The following is a 14,295-nucleotide window of genomic DNA, read 5'->3' as shown; positions in this document are numbered from 1 at the left end:
ATCAGTTTAGGATAATTCTTCAAATTGTGGCCTCCACCGGTTAACTTCAAGTATCGGCGTGGTGTCAAGCATGGCACCTGTCTCCCTAATCATATCATTATCTAAATCATGGGAGTGGGCCAAGCACGTCTCTAGAGAGTCAGAGGAATAGGTCAAAAGTGTTTTATCTTTCATGAAAGAGTCAATCATGTTAATGTCATAGAAATCATCATCATCCTCGTTTGCCTGTGTTTGAAAAAGATATTCAACTCTAATGTCATATTCTCGAAAGACATACTCATGACTCCATTCCTACAATTAATGATTGGTTTTGAAGTGGTAAGGAATGGGTGACCACGAATGACGGGAATTTGAGTGCTCATGTTACTGATAGGTTCCGTATTCAGGATAATAAAATCTACCGAGTAGTAGAATCTGTCAACCTGGACCAACATATCCTCAATTATCCCTCTCGGTACATGAACTGAGCGATCAGCAAGTTGTAATGTGGTTAGGGTGGGTTTCAATTCACCCAAACCTAACTGTTTGTAGATCGAGTATGGAATCAAATTTATGCTTGCTCCTAAATCAAGAAGTGTGTGCTCAATTCGGTAGTTCCCAATTACACAAGGTATGGTTGGGCTACTAGGATCTTTGAATATTTATGGCACATCTTGCTTCAGGATAGCACTCACTTTTTCAGTTAAGAAGATTTTCTTTTGAATGTTTTACCGTCTTTTGGTCGTACACAAGTCTTTCAGAAATTTGGCATATGAAGGTATTCGTTTAACTGCATTCAGTAGAGGAATTTTGACTTTCACTTGTTTCAATACCTCTAAAATGCCTTGAGAGTTAGAGAGGGTTTTGGTCAACCAACCGTTGGGGGAATGGGGCAAATGGCTTGCCTTGAAGTTTTGATTCTAATTCTTGTGGAGCAGTGCTAGGTCAATCCTTATTATCCTCTTCCAGGTCCTTAGGCTTTTCAGCCCTTACCGGAATAGATTTATCAATGGTCTTCCCACTCCTAAGAGTGGTGATAGATTTATCTTACTCCATTTGGGTTGAAGAGCTATTCTGGTTTTGGATTGAGAAGAGGTTGAGCTGGAAGGCTCCCCTTATTCCCAATCATATTCCTTGTGTCAAGCCCATGTATGGCTTTTGTAAGGTCTTGAAAGGCTTGTAGCATCCCCTGATTGAAAATCTCTTGCTTTTGAAGATGTTTTAGAACCGGATCCTCTTGAGGTTTCTCTTGATTTGGAATTTGGTTGAAGAAACCTTGAGGGGAAGCAATTTGTCCATTCCTCCAACTGAAGTTTAGATGATTTCCCCAACTAGGATTGTATGTATTGGAGGTAGGTCCATTGAAAAGTCTTTGGTAATTATTCCTGGCATTGGATTGCTCATTCAGCACCTCTTGAAAGGCAGGTATTGTTAGACAATTTTTAGTTGTGTGAATGTTGCAAGCACAAATAATGTAAAAAGTTTCCTTAGCCTTATCCTTCTTTAATTTCATGGCCTCGAGTTTTCTGGTGAGATTAGCCACTTTAGCATTAATATCATCGTCCTCTTTCATGCGATACAATCCACCCCTCTTTGAATTGAGTCGGCCTAGACATGGTGTTTGATTTTGGAGAGACATCCCATGATTGTGTGTTTTCAGCAAGCTTATCAAAGTAGTCCCACACATCATCGACACTTTTATTAATAAATTCCCTATTACACATTGTCTTAACTAATTGGTGCATGGGGATGTCAGTCCATCATAGAAAAATTTTGTGATGCGCCATGTTTGAAAACCATGTTATGGGCATGAACTGACAAGATCCTTAAACTGCTCCCAACATTAGAAGAATGTTTCATCTTCCTTTTGGGCAAAGTTCATGATCGACTTTCTAAGGGTGTTCATCTTATGGTATGGAAAAATTTTCTTTATGAACTCCCTTGTCATGTTATTCCATCTACCAATAGATCAAGGACGTAGTGAATGCAACCACGTCTTAGCTTTCTCCTTCAAAGAAAAAGGAAAGAGTTTTAGCCTGATCGAGTCATTGGACACATTTGGAAAGTATAGAGTAGCTATAATCTCATTAAACTCTTTTAGGTGTAGATATGGATTTTCATATTCAAGCCCATGAAATTTTGGAAGGAGTTGGATTACCCTTGGCTTGATATCCACATGTCCTGTACTTTTTAAAAAAACCATGCATGAGGGTATACTCACCTGCATTGGTTGTAAATAATCTTGTAAAGTACGAGGCGAGGGTGCTTGATGCACCTCATTTTCATCCTAGACTTCCTCAGCCCTAGGTTGAAGTTGTTGATTTATTGGTTGATTGACCAGTTGATTTGCAGCCATAACCTCAATTAACTCTAAGGATTTTGAGTAGTGTCTAATCCTGCGATGGACAGATAACCCCTCAACCAATCCTCCTTCGCTCAAAAGACGTCGAGTTTTATCACAGATCCACTTGGGCATGAAACACTCTCAGCCCTCAAATTCAAAATCCAACCTAAACCTAAAAAAGAGAAAGAAAATAGAAATCTAAAAATAGAAAGAGAAATGGAATTATAAAGAAGTTACCAAATTAGAAGTTCCTAATTAAAATCCTGCAAAACAAAACAAAATTGGTCAGAAAATAGCAAATTTTTAAATCTAAAATTAGAAAGTAAGTTTCTAAAAACAAAAGAAATCCTAGAATTAGAAAGTTTTTAAAAATAGAAAACAAACCCTAGTAGAAAACAGAAAAAATAAAAAGAGATTACCAATTTAGAAAGGCTATATCAGGATCCAACAAAACAAGAAAGTTAGGTTAGTTTCTAAAAATCAAATAGAAAAACCTAATCCTAAAATTAGAAAATACTAATCCCAAAACTAGCTACTCTTAAAAAAATGAAACCGTTAGTTCCCAACAACGGCGCTAAAAACTTGTTCACAACCCCAAGTGTAGGGCTGCGATGTAGTAATAATCTCAGTGAGACCGAGGTCGAATCTATAAGGAGTAATCTCGTGTGTTTTCTGAAAGCAACTAGAACTAGAACTAGAAGAAGATGAAAACCTAAGTTTAGAAGTATAGAGAGTAATTGTGAGAGATTTAATGAAAAACTTAAGAAATTCAAAGTAGGAAACTAGGGTTTCCAAGGATTAACTTCTAAAGATCAGGGAGATCTATGCTTGATTCAATGACGTCACTGGAATCAGAGTCCCATCTTATCCAATTGAAAGATATCTTAATAAAACCAAATCTAAACTTCCTTTGACCTAATTCTCAATGGATGAGAGGTGTGAGAATTGGAAGCGATTCCATCACAAAACCATCCCCATGAGACAAGGCAAACAACAGGATTTACTAATTCCACAACCAATCATAAGAGAATCATGAAGATTAGAAGGATTCCATTACCCAACCATGCCCATGGGACGATGGTGAACAACGGGATTTTCTAATTTCACAATCTCAATACATGAAAAGAACATACTCAAAGCTATCACAGATCTATTGTAATTTAAGTCACAACAAACCATTGAAAACTGGAAGTATTTCTTATAATCAAACTAGAATCAAAGATAGTTAAACTTAAACATGAAACAAAGTAATAGAAAACAATCCATCACGCTACAAGCTTCACCTCTTAGCCCTAACTAAGAGGTTTAGCCAATCATAAACATGATTAAACTAGAATCCCTAAAGAAAAGCATAACAAAATGATTGAGGGAATGAAAGAAAAATTCTATGACAGACAGCCTCTTCATGCGTTGTTCCCTGCTTACCTGATAGAGAGATTTATTTATAGAGATTTTAGTGACTTCTCTCGCGAAATAGACCTGCGCAAGAGTTGTTGCACGTTGATGGGGAGCCCTGTATTTGCTACAGTTGGAGGAATCCATTCCTTTCATCGGATTCACGGTGGGATTTTGGTGGGATGGACGGTTTCCAAATCAAAATAATGGCCCATAAAGATGGACCGTAGCTCCTTGTTCATACCATCCATCTTGCGTTTTAAACACAGGGACGACGTTCTCTCTACGTAGCTCCGATTTCCTCATATAGGTCTGGATAAGAAGGCCTGTTGGAGTCTAATGGACAGTCCAAATCGGACTGATGATCCGAGATTCGTGGCCCATCAAAACTGTCTGCAACTCACGTTTGCAAAACAGAGCCTGTACAATGCTTCTCGTGCTATGATGGTTGGTGGCCCCATGATCGATGCAGGTGTAGAAATCCATTCCATCCATTGGATTCCTCTCATCATTCTAGGCTAGGATGACGTGGTACAGCTCGGATTCGGTGTGGTCCATGGGATTTTTCTTGGCACCATCCATCTTACGTCAAAACCTTCATATACATGTAACATCTGAGGAAGTCAAGCAGCGGATCAGGATACGGTTGGCTTGACCTCCTGAGTGCAATGAACGGCTTGGATCATCGAGTCGGATGATAATGGTGGCCCACCGAATTTCGTCCGACAGACAACCTACAGCAACAGATCAAGGAAGAAAGGGATTGTGAGTCAAAACAAGTTTGACCGCTTTCTCTAGTCTGATACACAGTGTGTGTACCTCTGTTATATGCTTGTCCATGCGAAGTGGGGCCCATCTTGATAATCTAGAGAGATCTACTCCATCCATCTGCTTTCCCATTCGATTTAAGGGGGTCAAGCCCCAAATGGAAGCATATCTAAGGATCAGGTGGCCCTAGATCAATGGCTCCTAGCTAATCCCTACTGGCTTTGGTGATTCTTAAGCGTTAAATCCATGCTTTTAGCATCCTTTTCAATCCAAGCTCTTGATTCACCTTACAACACAAACATGATTAAAATAGAACATTAGGCATTCTCATGTGCATAAAACCAAGTAATAAATGGGGTCCAATATGCATTATTTGACCCTTAACAACTGCCTCGACAACTATTGGTTTTGGCCATGGCCAAGGCTGAAATTTCTTAGCTTGAGATAATCTCTCAGTCATGCAGGAATTTCCTGGGCATAGTGATCACAGAGTCGCGCATGTCCACCGCTGTCTTATTGTGTATTGATTGTGCGTCCTACACAAATCTTCTAGTTTGAGTTCGACTTTCAGTCGAGGTCGATCTTCCAATCAGTCCTGATAGTGTTTATCTCCATACGGTCAGGAATGGATCGGTATTAATCAGCATGGCCTCCTTTTCCTTTTCTGGAAATTTTAGTAGTCCCTGATTGATGTGATCTTGGATGAGATTCCTGAAAATGACGCATTTATTAGTAGAATGGAACTGAGATCCATGCCATTTGCAACACTCGACCTTTTATAATTCTTCGGCCGAAGGTATCTTATGATTAATAAGCACCTTGATAAACTTTTCCTCCAACATGAAATCGAAGATTTCTTCAGCCCAAGTAATATCAAAGATATATACTTTCTGAGTTTTCTAGGTTATCGGGGCAGTCGATTCTGCTTTGACCAGCGCCGAGTACGCTAATGACTTCTTAGCCACTACTTTGGCAATTGCAATTTCGTAATTAGGATCATTGTAATATGTCCCTATTGACGAATTTGCTTGTCTAGCCCCTTCCTGAAGTGGTTCCTCATAATGAGAAACCTTCTTAATAAGATCATACAAATCAGCAAACTCCATGCTTACAATTTTTTTTATGGAGTTTGTACTCTAGGTCATCTTGTGCATGCTACACAAATTAGGCCTTGGTCATGACTACCTTACAGCGGATTTTCACCCACTTGAACCTTATAATATAACTTTCGCAGGATTCCCCAAGTAGTTGCCGGAACTTGCGAAATCAACCATGGTTATATCTTTGTTCCTGTAGAAGAATTGGGCATGGAATTTCTCTTCCAAATCTTGTAAACTGTGTATTGAATCTGGTGACAAGTTTGAGTACCATGTAAAGGCCGCAACAGTTAATGAATGACTAAAAAATTGTAATTTATAATAATCATTGTTGGTTAACTCACCACATTGCATGGTGAACCAGCAAATATGTTCAATAGTCAATTGACCGTGCTCGCCTGAAAACAATGTGAAATCCGATCTATTGTTTCTCGGCAATGGGTGTCGTCGATCCACCTAGTCAGGGTATGGTTTATGATATGTAGGAATAGCATTATGGCCTAATACTTAGCTAGCAACTTCCTGCACAAGCTGCAATATTTGGTCACGATTGATCCGTTGAGGCTCCATGTCTGGCAGATGATCGAGACCAAATCGATTAAAATTATCCTGAACCTAGGACCTTGCTATAACACCCTGTACTTTCTAGTGCTCGAGTGTTACCATATAATCTGACTTAGTATAAATACAAGCCTGGCTTAAGTAAACATTTATGTTCATTCTAGTCTAAATCCAACAGTTGAAAACAGTCCCAATCCATACATCAAGCTATCTATCTGTCGATTTCCAAGATGAATCATCATACCGCTAAAGAGACCTATTTTCTTAGGATCCCAACTTCATTAATGGACAAATCTAGCCGAATTTTGGATTTACAATCCTGAATCATGAAATCCACCGTTCACCAAGTTTACAACGTCTCGTAGGACGATCCATCATTGAAAACATAGATCAGATTACCTGGTTCATGTCCAACTCCCATATCACACTTAAACGTCCTTTAAGATCCCAATGGTTATTGAAAATCAAATGTCGGTCAATCCAATTGTTGGATTGTTTGGATGCCCACTAAACTGTTCTTTGATAACTAGAGGTTCTCGTGGCATGACCCACTTTGATGCAAAGAAACCCTAATATTACGGTATGTAGCTAAACAATGCACAACGAATAGTCTAACATCTTACCTATAAGCATGATAATAATAATAATAAATAAAAAGATAAATATATAACCATAATAATAATAATAATAATATAAAATCATGAAATAGGTAGTCCTAATAACCTACAGAGCGGGACCCACAACAGAAAATATGTGCATATGTGAAGGTAATAATCATAATAATAAGGTGAAATAAACCATGATAATAATAAGTAATAATTGTCACGCCTCAAACTCGAAAACCGGGCTCACAAAATTCCTGATTGCCGAATCCGTCGCCGATAGCCTCTGTAGTATCCCATTCTCAGCTCCCAGCGCCCATTCGCCAAGTTCCGATCCTGGGATGCTACGAGGAGGATTTTCAACGTCAGTTTGATTCATAATAAGCATAATCAAAGGCATAACACACAAACAACAACCAAAAACTCCATCGTATTTTCACTATGATTAAAAAAACTTTATAAGTACAATGAGCATGAAGGGAAATACAATGATAATGGACAAAAGCTCCAAGATGATCTGTTATGCGCTCCTGCCTCAGCGCTGCTGCGGTCCAACATCACCTGCAGGTAACGGTCATACATAAGCTTATAGAAAGCTTAGAGGGTGGTGAGAGTGTGTACACAAGGTAGTAATACAATTATGCATTATCAGAGTAATGCAAAATATGCTGATGAATCCAAGAATACCATTAGCCATACCAAGGCTATGCGATGCAAGGCATGAATGATGTCGGCCAAGCCAAGGTCATGCGATGCAAGATGTAACTCAAGCATATAAATCCTCATCTGAGTCCACATATCAATATAGTTTAACTCTGGAATATAACTGGGGTCTAGTATAATCCAACTAGATTACCACCCCATCACTTGCAATAAGGTGAGTGGAAGAGACCTCACTATCCACCTGCTAATATCGGGCTCGGCTCAGCGATAGCGGACCCATTCCTCAAGTTGGTCAGACTCAGCCTAACTTCGCCCCCTCCTCTCGGGCGGGTAAGGCCGCACCCCCTTCCAATCGACCATGACATAGTGTAGAGTGCGGCCTCCTGGTATTTGGCTCTCGGCGCTCATGCACCCACTCAGTCTAGACGTTGGAGTAACCTCCTGGTACCATAAGGGTTTAGGGACTTTTACCCAGGGATATCTATAACACCCCATGTAGAACAAGATTTTCAGTATCCAATCTTGCCAACCATGTATGCCTGTGGTGGCTATGGCCCTAATGTCGCTAGGGTGTATAGTATACATGTCACACAATGCGAGATGCATGAATCACGCAATCCAGTCATACAACACTCATGCGTTTACCATGTGCTCATGCGGGCATCTCCTTTTACTAGGGAGTCCCACAACAATCTGCCCAATGGCATGCGTAATGATCAATCACTCGTCTCATCACAAGCATGCAGATGATGTGTATGGGCATGTATTATGATGTTATGTTCTCACGTACTCATAATTGATATCGATAACCGGCGTCGGCCTTGGCAATTGGCACCGATAATCAGCATCAGTAATCGGCACTGATAATCAGGGTCGATAATCGGCATCGGCCATGGTTATGAAGTCATTCATCTACAGCGAATGGGGTCTACTTATTTGGGTTAACCCATCAAGGGGATGATGAGAATGGGCCTAACAAGACCTAAGGGAAGGTCACAATGTGGACATCCAACCATCATTGCCCATCAGTGTGGATGTCTAACCAACATTGCTCCCAAGGAGTGGCCTACATAGGGCCAAACATATAGTGGGCCCATGGCCTCACATACAATTACGATGGGCCTCATTTCCGTCACATAGGCCTCGTCATATGGGCCGACATACATCTCATCGGACCTCGAATACACAACAGGTGGGCCTCGCAGTGAAGCCTCAAATACATCATATGGGCCTCATCGCACAGGCCTCAATATCAGGCCTCATATATCAAGTGGGCCTCAAGTATATCAAATTGGGCCCATCCTTATGTGTTTTTGAGATCCGACCCATTCATAAGTTAACATAGAGATAGATGAAATGAAAGCAATGTTAGCTTAATTGGGAACTATCATTAGCCCTTAGAAGTTTGAATGGTGGATGTCACTATTTACTATTTAAATGGTGGGGTCCACTTGAACTTTAGATCTGACATCATTCTTTTTCCCGTGCCGTAAGGTGATCTCATAAGTGTTTGAATGACATGGATACAACACGTGCATCATGGTGGGTCACAAATGGTTGAACAGCTTGAATACAACACATACATATTATATACAATATGGCTACTACCAGCTTTAAGCATATATATGTATATAATATATATAATATTTTTTATAAGCCTAGCTGCTGCTGAGCAGCTTTATGCTTTAACAAGGAGCAAAGGTGGGTCCCACGTAGGGCCCACCAGCACACACGCATATATATATATATATATATATATAATATAATAATATATTTATTTTTAAAAAATAACGTCCAGGCCCTGGACGGCCTGGACAGTGCATTCATCCAGGAGGGCCTCACACATGGGGGGTGGGTCCCACCATCCAAGCACGGTGAACAGTTGGATGAAACACACGCTGTGGTGTGGCCCTCCAAAATGGATGGACGACGTGGGTGGGTCCCCTAGACCCCACCGTCAGCACACGCCCATGTCAGTACACATGCTCCATGTTAGCCACCACCACAGGGATCGATACCAAGACCTCAAGTGATGAAACGAGGCATCTTTCACTCGGTCTACCACCTGAGCTATGGAGCTGGGTGGGTTCCAGCGTTGAAACGAGGTATCTCTCACTCAGTCTACCACATGAGCTATGGAGCTGGGTGTGGATCAACGTAGCAAGGAGGTCCCCACACAGACATGGGTCCCACCATCAGGGGCAGTGGACGGTTTGGATACAACACATACACTAGGGTGTGGCCCATTGAAGGGATGGAGGGTGTGGATGGGTTCCATGGACCCCACAGCCAGCCCACACTACACTATTTAGCATGCCCACTGTCAGTCCACACACCACTATTAACACATCCACTGTCAGTCCCCAGTTCACTGGTAGCACACGTCCAGCGTCCCTAGACGCTGGATAGTATGGGTAGGACATAGGCATCATGGTGGGTCCCACTTGGGCGTGACCCACCAGATTTGGATCAATGTGATATTTGTGTTTCTCCTATATCCAGGCCCACCCAAAGACAGTCAGCAAGGTGCGCCCTACGGATGGGACAGCGTCGATCATACATCATAGTGGGGTCCACAATATAAGAAAGAGAGAGAGAGAGAGAGAGAGAGACATCGGCAAGGATGGAGGGGCCCCGCCACTATGGGCCCCTCTTTGTTAAATCATAAAACAATAACTAAGTGGAGATCTAAGATTACCCACCGTTCCTTCTTACTCCCTAGGCTTCCTTTGCTCCTTAGCTTCAATCCTAATGGAGGAGATGGAATTTGGATGGTTGAGATGAGAGATGAGAGGGTAGGAAGTGGGCCACACACAAAGTTCTCATGGAGAAGAGAAAGAACTTGGACATGGGATTTTCTCGCTTGCTTAGGAAAGTGAGTAGAGAAATGAGAGAGAGGGTTGTAAAGAGAGAGAGAGAGAGAGAGAGAAAAAAATGGGTGATGGAGTGATGGATGTGGTGAGTAATGGGTGTATAAGAAACTTTTGACTTTAGGGTTGCTTGGTGTAAGAAAAGTATGGGCTTGTGTAAGAACTTTTAAACTTTGGGGTTGCTTGGGGAAGGGTGAGAGGTGATGGTGTATATGATATGTACTTGAGATGATGGGATTGATTGATGTGACAAGTCGTAGAGATTCTCTCAGAATTTGCACGCGCGGTGTTTTCCTTGCACCGAACGCAGACCCACATCTCCTGACCAGGGTATCGGATCGACGCGCGAGTCGCGGCATCGGAACCGCGGCGACGGCGCGGTCACTAGGGTACAAGTCTCAGGTTGAATCAACTTAGGTTGACGGCATGTGAATCAGGCCGCCGCGTAAATGCCAGTTAAGGGTCGAAGGTTATCGAAATTCAACCAGGAAGATCGCGGAAGTCTACGAAACGATATGGTCTAGGATACGGGACTTACAGCTCTCTCCTCCAAATAAAAATTTCGTCCTCGAAATTTACACAATCATCGCAACTAGTCATAACTCATGAGGGAGAAGAAACATAACATCACTATATAAAATCAGAGATAACATAGAAAATACAACACATAATTAATCATCAAAGAGATGAGGATAGCGCTAACGAATCTCAGCCTCGCGCTCCCAAGAAGCCTCCTCAACAGAATGGTGACCCCACTAAACCTTCACTAACGGAATGACCTTGGTCCGGAGGACCTGCTCTTTCCGATCAAAGATACGGACTGGCTGATCAATATAGGAAGCGTCCTCACGAACCTTTAATGGCTGCCAATCAATAACAGGAACAATGTTTGACCCACACTTCCTCAACCTGGAGACATGGAAAACGTTGTGGATGCCAGACAACTGAGATGGTAAGGTAAGCCGATAGGCCACGACGCCAACACGCCCAGTGATCTCAAAAGGCCCTATGAATCTCAGGGCAAGCTTGCCCTTCGCTCAGAATCGAACCACGCCCTTCATGGGTGAAACCTTGAGATACACATGGTCCCCTACATCAAACTCCAAGGGACAACATCGACGGTCAGCAAAACTCTTCTGCTTGCTCTGAGTTGTGCGCATCCTCTGCCTAATGATATTAATAGCCTCTGACATCTCCTGCACAAGCTCGGGACCTAGGAGACGGTGTTCTCCAACCTTGGTCCAACAACTCGATGATCTACATGGTCTGCCATATAGTGCCTCAAAAGGAGTCATGCTGATGGTCGCCTGATAGCTGTTATTGTATGCTAACTCAGCCAAGCAGATGCTCATCCCAGTTACCCCTAAAATCAATCGCGTAGGCCCGAAGCATATCCTCAAGGATTTGGTTGACCCTCTCGGTCGGGCCATCGGCCTACGGATGGTACGCGATGCTGAGCTGCAAATCAGTCCCCATCGCTCTCTAGAAGCTCCCACAAAACTGAGACGTGAACCTCAGGTCTCGGTCAGAAATGATCGAGACTGGAACACCATGTAGCCTCACAATCTCCTCAACGAATAACCTCGCAAGCCGGTCCAAAGGCCAAGTCGCATTAATCGGAAGAAAATGTGCCGACTTCATCAGATGATCCACAACAACCCATATGACGTCATGACCGCGCTGAGTCCTCGACAAGCCCATAATAAAATCTGTCGACATGTGCTCCCACTTCCACATCGGGAAACTCAACGGCTGCAATAGACTAAGGGGTCTCTGATGATCGGCCTTGACACGCTGGCACGTGTCACACTCGGCCATAAAACTAGTGATCTGGTGCTTCATCCCCGCCCAAAAATATTATCGCCTCATGTCACGGTACATCTTCGTCGAGCCAGGATGGATAGAAAATCGTGATCTATGCGCTTCGGTCATAAGATCTCTACGTAACTCAGGAATATCCATGACACATAATCGGCCTCTGAAGCGAAGTCTACCATCTATACCAATCTGCCAATCTACCAAACTCTCAGATGCCACCTCAACCATATAACTCTACGACTCATCAGCCTGTTGAGCCTCAATCACCCTACGACAAGAGAGGGTTGAATCGACAGGCTCGATAACTACATGATAAAAGACTGCAGGCCGAACTCAAAATCATACTCTTCTATATCCTCAAGCATCCGTCACTCCTAAATCATCATATGCGCCACCAGGCCTCGTGGCTGATGGCTGAGGGCATCCACCACCATGTTCGCCTTGCCCGGGTGGTACTGAAGATCGAAGTCATAGTCCTTCAGGAGCTCCATCCAGCGCCTCTACCTCATATTTAACTCAGACTGCGAGAAGAGGTACTTCAAGCACTTGTGGTCAGAGAAGAGCTCAAATCTAACCCCATAGAGATAGTGCCTCCACACCTTTAGTGCGAAGACAACTGCAGCTAGCTCTAAATCATGTGTGAGGTAGCTTAGCTCATGGATCTTAAGCTGGCGAGATGCGAAGGCCACTAGTCTCCCGTGCTACATCAAGACAGCACCCAAACCAATATGCGAGGCATCGGTGAATACAATAAACCCATCACACCCAGAGGGAAGAGTGAGGAGTGGACGTGAGGTGGTCCTTCAACTCCATAAATGCTCACTCAGAGGCGTCGTTCCAAATATACTCTGCGCCCTTCCAAGTCAACCTAGTTAGCGGGGCTACAATACGAGAGAAGCCTCAATGAAACGTCGATAGTAACCCACTAAACTAAGGAAACAGTGGATCTCGGACGCGTTCGTGGGCTGGCCTCACTGACGCACTACCTCAACCTTCGAGGGGTCCAATGCGACGTCCTCCCTCGTCACCACATGACCGAGGAACTTCACCTCCTCCTATCAGAACTCGCACTTCTCCAGCTTCGCATACAGCTGGTGTACGCGGAAGGTCTGCAACGTAACCTCCAGATGCTGCTTATACTCCTCACGGGTCCTCAAATAGATCAGAATGTTGTCAATGAAGACTACAATAAACAGATCGAGATAAGGGCGAAAGACCTTGTTCATCAACTGCATGAACACTGCGGGCGCATTGGTCAGTTCGAAGGACATGACTTGGAACTCAAAATGACCGTAACGCGTCCTAAAAGCCTTCTACGGAATGTCATCCTCTCAGACCCGAATCTGATGATAACCGGAAAGCATGTCAATCTTTGAAAAGAACTTTACACCTTGCAGCTGATCAAACAAATCATCAATCCTCGGGAGCGGATACTTGTTCTTGATTGTGACTTTGTTGAGCTCATGGTAGTCTACGCAAAGCCTCAACGAGTGATCCTTCTTCTTCACAAAGAGTACCGGCACTCCCTACGATGAACTACTCGGACGGATAAAGTCCAACTCGCACAACTCGTCCAACTGCTTCTGCAATTCCTACAACTCCAATGGTGTCATACGGTACGGGGCCTTCATAATAAGTCCGGTACTGGGCATGAGATCAATCTGAAACTCGGTGTGTCGGCGAGGCGATAATCCCAGGATCTCTTGGAACACATTGGGAAAATCACAAACAATCGACAACTGATTAATATAAGCGGTAACGGGCTCCTCAACGGTATAGGACATCAAGCAAGATAATGGCTCTCCCCGGGGCTCTTCAACAAACTAAAACTGCGGCAAGCCTGGTATACAAAACGTGACTGTCCTCGCGGAGCAGTCCAAGATGGTGTGGTACTCGGCAAGCCAATCCATGCCCAAGATAATGTCGAACTCGGACATCGGCAACACGTACAAATCAACGGGCAAGAAAATCTCTCTCACTAATAAGAGGCCAGACGAACAGAAGCGACCTAATATTGTAGTTTTCCCTAACGGCATCGATACGGTCAACCCCTCTCGAGTAGACTCTGTCAGTAATCCAGTCGAACGACAGAATCCCTCAGACATAAACGAGTGCGAAGCACCGGAATTAAATAGAACCCAAGCGATGCATGCAGAGACTGAAGTATACCCTCAACGACTCCTCTAGATGACTGTGGA

General features: G+C 43.2%; 1 non-coding gene across 1 annotated transcript; it reads left to right on the top strand.

The window, feature by feature from the left end:
* The first annotated feature begins 1,772 nt into the window (after positions 1–1,772).
* LOC131226429 (small nucleolar RNA R71) lies at positions 1,773–1,879 on the top strand. The gene has a single exon (XR_009161815.1). It is a non-coding gene; the product is annotated as a small nucleolar RNA R71 (small nucleolar RNA).
* Positions 1,880–14,295: the final 12,416 nt, after the last annotated feature.

The sequence above is a fragment of the Magnolia sinica genome, chromosome 14 (genome assembly GCF_029962835.1).
Source record: "Magnolia sinica isolate HGM2019 chromosome 14, MsV1, whole genome shotgun sequence".
NCBI lineage: Eukaryota > Viridiplantae > Streptophyta > Magnoliopsida > Magnoliales > Magnoliaceae > Magnolia > Magnolia sinica.
This window is presented reverse-complemented; position numbering and strand designations above follow the sequence as displayed.